At 43.7% G+C, this 7,209-nt stretch overlaps 1 protein-coding gene across 7 annotated transcripts in view; it reads right to left on the bottom strand.

The window, feature by feature from the left end:
- Dync1i1 (dynein cytoplasmic 1 intermediate chain 1) overlaps nucleotides 1-6,187 on the bottom strand; it is a 320,675-nt gene extending 314,488 nt beyond the window's left edge. For 5 of the 7 annotated variants that reach the window (XM_008855222.1, XM_008855227.1, XM_008855225.1 and 2 more), the window contains exon 1: nucleotides 5,917-6,187. The gene's annotated coding sequence lies outside the window, so the exon portion shown is untranslated. The remainder of the gene's footprint in view (nucleotides 1-5,916) is intronic. The other 2 variants (XM_008855221.2, XM_008855220.3) reach the window with 2 other exon arrangements.
- Between the last annotated feature and the right edge of the window lie 1,022 nt (nucleotides 6,188-7,209).

Genomic DNA, 7,209 nt, shown 5'->3' on the forward strand with positions numbered 1-7,209 from the left:
AGAGACACTTGTACATCCATGTTTGTTGCTGCTCTTTTCACAATAGCTAAGAGATGGAAGCAACCTAGGTGTCCCTCAATTGATGAGTGGACAATGAAAATGTGGTTCATTTATACTATGGAGTTTTACTCAACAATAAAGAAAGATGAAATCATGAAATTTTTGTCTTCTTGAGACAGGGTCTCCTTGTAGCCCCAGCTGTCCTGGAACTCACTATGTAGACCAGGCTGGCCTCGAACTCACAAAAATCTGCCTGCCTCTGACTCCCAAGTGCTGGGATTAAAGGTGTACATCACCACGCCCGGCCTACTTCATATACTATTTACATTACAGTTAGTATAGTATTTAGATTTTAATTGAATTCATGAATGATGTCATCACTGTATGTTTAAATGTCAGTTTATGGTAATTTTAAAATCATATTCACTGCAATTTTAAGTGGTTTTCTTTTGCTCATATGTGTGCCATATATGTGTATGGTATGTGGGCATGTGTGTGTGTGTGTGTGTGTGTGTGTGTGTGTGTGTGTGATGTAGAGGCCAGAGGAGGATGTCTGCTGTCCTCTCTATTGTTTTCTCCCTTTTTCCTTTGAGTCAGGGTCTCTCACTGAACTCTGAGCTAGGCTGGTGCCTAGCAAGTGCCAATGAGCCTCCTTTCTGTACTTAGCTTGATGCTGGAGTTACAGGCTTGTGGAAACCATACTCAGCTTTCTACATGTGTTCTGGGGATTTGAACTCAGTTCCTTGTGTTTGCATAGTAAGCAGTTTTATCCTCCATGCTCACCCCAGTCATCACTGTAATTTTTAAAATTCATGATGAAAAATGTTAAAGGTCAAGCAAAAACTGTGATGGCAAAGGAGTGGTGACAGTTAAACACAGTGGGGTCACTGTCTGTGTTAAATCATAACAAAGTGCACTGGTAGCTGTGACCATACAGATCTGTTGGCTAAAGACACAGCCATGCACTATAGTATCTGAGACCTGTCTGTTTTCTTGTAAAGAATATTCTCAATTCTCACAGAAAGGCTTTGTGCGTTTGCCATCCTGGTGGCGTTAGCTATTCTGTACCCCAAGATGAGTCAATGGTTGTGCTATAACAGTATTGCAAGGTGTAAATGTATTAAGCTTTAAATAGTATCTTGGAAGCAGACGCAGCTTCTGAGAGGGCTTTAGGATCAAAAGGAACAGCAAACAGAGCACTGAGAATGGGTGGTCAAGTACAAAATATCCCAGGATTTAGTGAGGAGCCTGTTTCCAGATCAGATAAGCCCCAGAAAGCCAGCATTCTGGAAGGAAATGTATCTTGGAAATGAAGAGTATTGAACCCTGCTACCCTGGACAGCTGGTCTTTGAGCCTTGTTAGGTGGGGCTGCTATGCATTTGGTGCTCTGCAAGATACATGGTGACATGTGAGGGTCACATCAGTGGGGCTTCATCTCCTGTCAAGGAGAACAGAACTTGCCTCTCCTCTACCACACTAAGAAGTTTCTAATTTTTGTGTTCTCTTTGATAACACTTTTAGACTTTCCCTATCAGTGTGTGAACATGTTCTTGAGGGACACTTAGTGTTCCTACAAGAAAAAGCTACACTAAACAGTACTTTTTGGCAACCCACATAGATAGAGAAACAATGAGAGAGATACGGTGGGAAGGGAATAAATGGACTTTAGAATTAGGCTGATCTGTATTTGAAATCTAGCACTTCTTTAGCTGGCCTCAGGTGGCCTGGGACAAGTGGGTGAACTTTCCAAGCATCTCCTTGTTTGTGTAAGAAGATAAGGACATCTAACCTTACTGTGAATCTGGAGTGATTTGATGAACTAATGTGCCAGTATGCCAGTAATACAGCTCCAAGTCTGTTCCAGGCACATGATGAATGAATCACTGCTGGAGGTCTTTCTTAGCTCACCTTGGCTCAGTTCTTCAGCACATGTCAGTGGAGTGACTTTTATACCCTCTTCCGTTTCTTAAGAACAAGGGGTCTAGGGTTGGAGAGATGGCTTAGTAGTTAACAGCATTGGATGCTCTTGCAGAGGACCTGGGTTTGATTCCCAACACCCACATGACAGCTAACAACGGTCCATAACTCCAGTTCCAGAGGATCTGATGCCCTCTTCTGACCTCCATAGGCATTGCACAACACAGGTACACTTACAAAAAAGCAGGCAATACACATAAAATAAAAATAAATTAAGTATTTTTTAAAAACCCAGTGGTTCTTAATCTCTTTCTATTTACAAATATTTTAAATTTCTTTAAAAAAACTATTTATTCAGGCATTAACTTTATTGGATTTGATGCCCATGGAAAAATTTCATGTACCTGCTCCCCAGTGACTACGGATGTAAAGGGGTCAACTCCAAAAACAATGAGGGATGCTGTGTACCTGCATGCTCTTCCAGACTAGCATCTGAGCAGTAGTGTCTTATATGGCACACCCCACTCTGGCATTCAATGAGATTCATACACAGAGAAGCAAAGGAAGCAAGCCCAGAATGTATATTGCAAAGAAAAATGTCAACATTAGAAGTTCATTGTCCCAGCAAAGTCCCCAAACTAATATATGTTCCCATATTTTCTAGAAGTAGAAGCCACAAGTTTCTAATAAAAGGGAGCAACTTTTTATATAGTTTTTGAGATCTACAAGGGGAATAGAAGCGATGCAATATTTTATCTCAAAGGGACAATGAATGGAGCTTGAGTTTGTCATATCACCCACAGTTGGCAATCAGATGACAAAAAATAAGGCTACACTTGTGGCTTCAAGAAAATAACAACTACTCACAAACTGGGCAGTCAATCTGCCAGAAATAGATACACTTCTGTCAGGGGAGTTTTTAGAGTCAAAGCCTGGGCCCTTGGCAGCCCCAACAAACTGTGCTAAACACTCATCTCTAATATGGCAATTAAAGAGGCAAGTAATCATGAAAAGTAGAGACAGGAGAGTTATTCAATGTGGCCACATTGTAAAGAGAAATAAATAAAGGGATCCAGTGTCCCCCAAGACTGTCTTGAAGATATTAACATGAATTTGGGTTTAAAGAGGGGACAAGAGGTGTGTACCACTAAGCAATCCGTCATAGTCTGTCTAGGCTCCTCAAGTTGGTCTGACAAACTGTCAGAACTCTGTAAAATCTCTTCATGGGAGGCAAAGGCAAGTTCCTTCTCTGCTGGTACCAGGGTTTCCACCTTTCCCGTCCCCAGGCATAAGATTTCTGGGAAAACTTTAATTCTTTGGTGTCCATTGTTTCAATAGTCTGACAGCACAAGTGTGTCTTTAAAATATCACCTCTCCCACCAGGACAGTCACATTGTGTTCTTTGTGTTTGTCACAGGACAGTAACCAAAATGGAGGGGTTCTAGGTTACAGTTGTCAAACCTAGTTTGAATCCTACCTCTGCCATTTTTAGACTATGACCTTTGGTACATATTTAACTCAGTTTTATGCTAAAGTGTTCTCAACGTCATGGGATTAATCTAGTAATTAGAAAGAAATAACACAAGAAAAAAGTCTACTAGTCAATATGTGAAAATAAACCAATCAGAATTGCTTTAGAGTCTAAGAATGTGATTACAAGTCAGGGCCTAGACTTCTAGATCAAAATCCTGTCTGTACAACTTCAGCAAACTTTAGAAAGTTACTTGACATCTTTGTGTCACAGTTTCTTCAACTGTAAAATAGGATTACAAACAATGCCTCATGACATTTTTTGTGACAATTTAAAAAATTCATGTTGAAAGGTCTAAAACGAAATATATGACGATGTTTTCAGTGCATTTTAGTGGCTGTCATCAGTCTTGACTTTCTTTTAGTGGCTAAAGTGGAGGAAGAACAAAGAAGAGAAGGCACTCTGTTTAGTGGCTATTGTGTTACTCTTTATTTGAATCTAGGTTACATGTCGGAAAGAAACCGGGGAGGATGAGTGGCCCATAGAGGGTAAAGTCTATGCTAAGAGACAGGCCTCGTGTTAAAAGGTTGATATGCATTTAACACTATTACCCAAGAACTGCCTAATCAACACTGGACTCTAAGGAAAAACTCTTTCTGTAAATGTGGACTTGGGAATTGATATTTGTAGAAAAGGCAAGTGCTGCCTCTTAAACAGAAAGCCACGTAGCAAAAAGGCCCTTTTTACCATCTCAAAAGCTGGCCAGAAACTAGGCACTACAGACCAGTAGCTTAAGAACTCTGCTCATTTCTTTCTATGTGTTGAGTTACTCTCCTCTGCCCATTTCCCTAACCATGGTTGTATGAAAAGATCTAAGTGGATGAAGGACCTCTGGCTTATATTCAGAGGGAGGGGGTCAGGACTGGCAATAGCAGAGGCTCTAAACTAATTCTCTCCTCCTCAGAGCAGTGCACAAAAGGCTGTAGCATCCCAGTGAGCCAAGCAGGTGCATGGATGCCTGAATTCTGAAACAAGAGAGAGATGAACAAAATGTATTTGACCAAAAATTAGGCCCAAACCCCAGCAGTTTGGAAAGGTATGCTTGGGGCCTTCAACTGTATTGTACTGGAAGATTTTTAGAAGACTGTCTCCTAGAGGACTGGATTCTTCAGATCTTAAGAAGTCCTGGAAAGTTCATGTCAATGAAGAGAACATAAGGCCTTAGTGCTAGCAGTGCTGGATTTTCTTACGGTAAGAATCAGGGTCAGAAGAGCAGAGTTAAAGCCATTTGCTTGCAGTCAACCTTCAGGATGGGACTCAGCATTGTAAATAATCAGAGGAAGGTATTAACATCCATTCACAATAGGACCCTGAGGATGCAATTTACAAGGGATATTCCTATTTCATATCTACCATCACCCTAATTCTGATCAACACGTTTTTCTGATAACTTCCACAATTGCACAAAACATATTACAAGAGACAGTCACCCATGTTCAGGCCATTAGCCAAGACTATCTCATGCAATTATGGCTCTGCCTTACTGTCAGCTACCTTCCTGCTAATCTGCAATGTTTGGAAGCAATTTTTTTCACAACTCTGAACTGCAAGTCTATAATGTTCGTTTGAGAGGCAAGAAAATGGCTGGTTACTTGTTCCTGCTCCTTATTTAGGTGTAGTAGAGTCCGGCATAACCAATCCAGTCCATTCATTTTCTGCCTTTCTTTAAGCCTCTAATGCCCAGTGATTTCCTGTCTTGGTCCTCCACCTCTGTTTAACCTTAGCCAAGGTACAAGTCATGAGACTCCAGCATACTCAGTTCCCATCAGGGCTGCCAGGATCACTGCTCTTCCGATGACGATGCATAGCTTTATATGGCCAAGTCATTCCGGGTGATAGTTGGGGAAGGCGAGCCAGGCAGCCGAGAAGGTGTTTATCAAAACACATCCTCCAGCTACACTCCTCCCACCCACCCCCCACCCCCTGGTAGACAGAAAAACTGGCATCTTGTGCGTGAGTGTTTAATTAAAGCTTTTCTGGAAGTGCATTCGCTCCCTCTGACTTGGCGGGTAGTGACAGCTTCTAAGAGCTTTGCAGTCAGCTCAGAAATGTAATCAATCAGCATCCTTTCCCTCACTCTGCAGCTCTCCCTTCCAGGGGCCATCAGCTGGTAGCCCACAGTGGTGTGGACTGCACAGTGGCTGGCCTTCTACTTCCCGGGAGAAGAGCGAGGGCGCCCTGGCATGCCTCTCCCAATGTACAAGGTGGGCGACAAGGTGATGACACCCATTACCCTCTAGGCTCCTGGGGAGCAGCAGTCGGGGCTGCCGCTGGGGGGCCCTGGCAGCCGGGGACTCTGCGGAGTACGCAGGAGCCTGGGGAAGGGGCCCAGGCAGTGGCCAGCGGTGGCTGCAGCGGTTGCCGCTGCTGCGCGGCTCCCAGTGCCCTGGGGATGCCACCCGGGCTGAGGGCTGCGGGGGACGTGGAGGAGGCGGCGCGGAGACGCTACCTCCCGCTCGGGGGTTACCTGGACGCTGTCTGCAGCGGCGGCTCCCGGGAGGCGGCGGTGGAGGCACCAGAGGACCGAGGCGGCGGGCTGGGCGAGCGCAGGATGTGCTGTCTCACGGTGCGCGGCCGCTAGGCTCGCGCTCCTCCCGGAGCGATCACTTCCTCTCCCGAGCCGAGCCTGACACTGACAGCTCCCCAGCACCCAGACTGCGGGGATCGCCCCGCCCACGGCCCACGCCCTCCACGCCCGCGCCTCCCGCGGGAGGGCCTCAGCGCAGCACCGCCTCGCGGTCCGCGGGAGGGGATGGGGCACTTGCTGCAGAGAAGAGCCTAGGTGTTTGCCAAGCTCCAGGTGACTTCCACCATGGAGTAACTTTCACTCCCAGGCAGCTAAACTTTAAGGTTATTTAAATAAAAATAGACAAGCTCAGAGCCACCTGACGTACAGGTGTAACTGATTCTAAAATTTCCCAGGAAATCCAAAACACACATGTATGCATACGCATACCCACCCACGTAAATATTATACATATATGCATGTAAATAATATATGCATGTATAAACACATATACATACATATGTAACACACATACATTGTGTACATATATATGTGTATGTGTGTATATAGCTTGTTTCTACATTGCTTCTTTGAGGTCCTTCACTTAAAAAAATCAGGGTAAACACTCCTGGGCTCTACCAAAGTTTATCATACTAGGCAAGTTATAAGGCTGAGAAATGGAGCTTAGGATGTTAATCAATGGGGGAATGGCACCATTTTGTAGATCAGGTTTTTGTCCTTTCCCTTGAACAATGGGGGCCATCACTATGTAGGTGAGAATGTAAATTTTTGTAGGGCAGGGACTGTCTCTTGATTGCTGCTATATGTAGAACAGTGTTTGATGTCTCATAGGTACTAAAATACTTACCAATTTATCCATTAACAAATACTCTAGTAATTTCAAAATAGGACCCAATTGTGAATAGAGTGGTGTGTCAATCATTGGTCCAATTTTGTCTTCCTGACTGGTCTTTTGTGATCATAAATATGGCTAAAAAGAGGGGATAAATGCCTTTAGGTTTTAGATATTTAAGATATTCTCAGAAAGAAAAACTCTATGAAATAAATATCATTGTCATGTCCTGGAAATGCTTAATACACATCAATGCTAAATGTATTTTATTTGAAACTTCCCATAACCTGAGATAATAAACAAAATGTCATGCTACCTTACTTGATGGTCTTGGGTATCTGGAAATGAACTATGAGACACATCCCTTAGCACACCTGTGAGGAACTTTCTTGATCTTTGCC

This window comes from Nannospalax galili, unplaced genomic scaffold (genome assembly GCF_000622305.1).
Source record: "Nannospalax galili isolate Female #2095 unplaced genomic scaffold, S.galili_v1.0 scaffold187, whole genome shotgun sequence".
Classification (NCBI taxonomy): Eukaryota; Metazoa; Chordata; class Mammalia; order Rodentia; family Spalacidae; genus Nannospalax; species Nannospalax galili.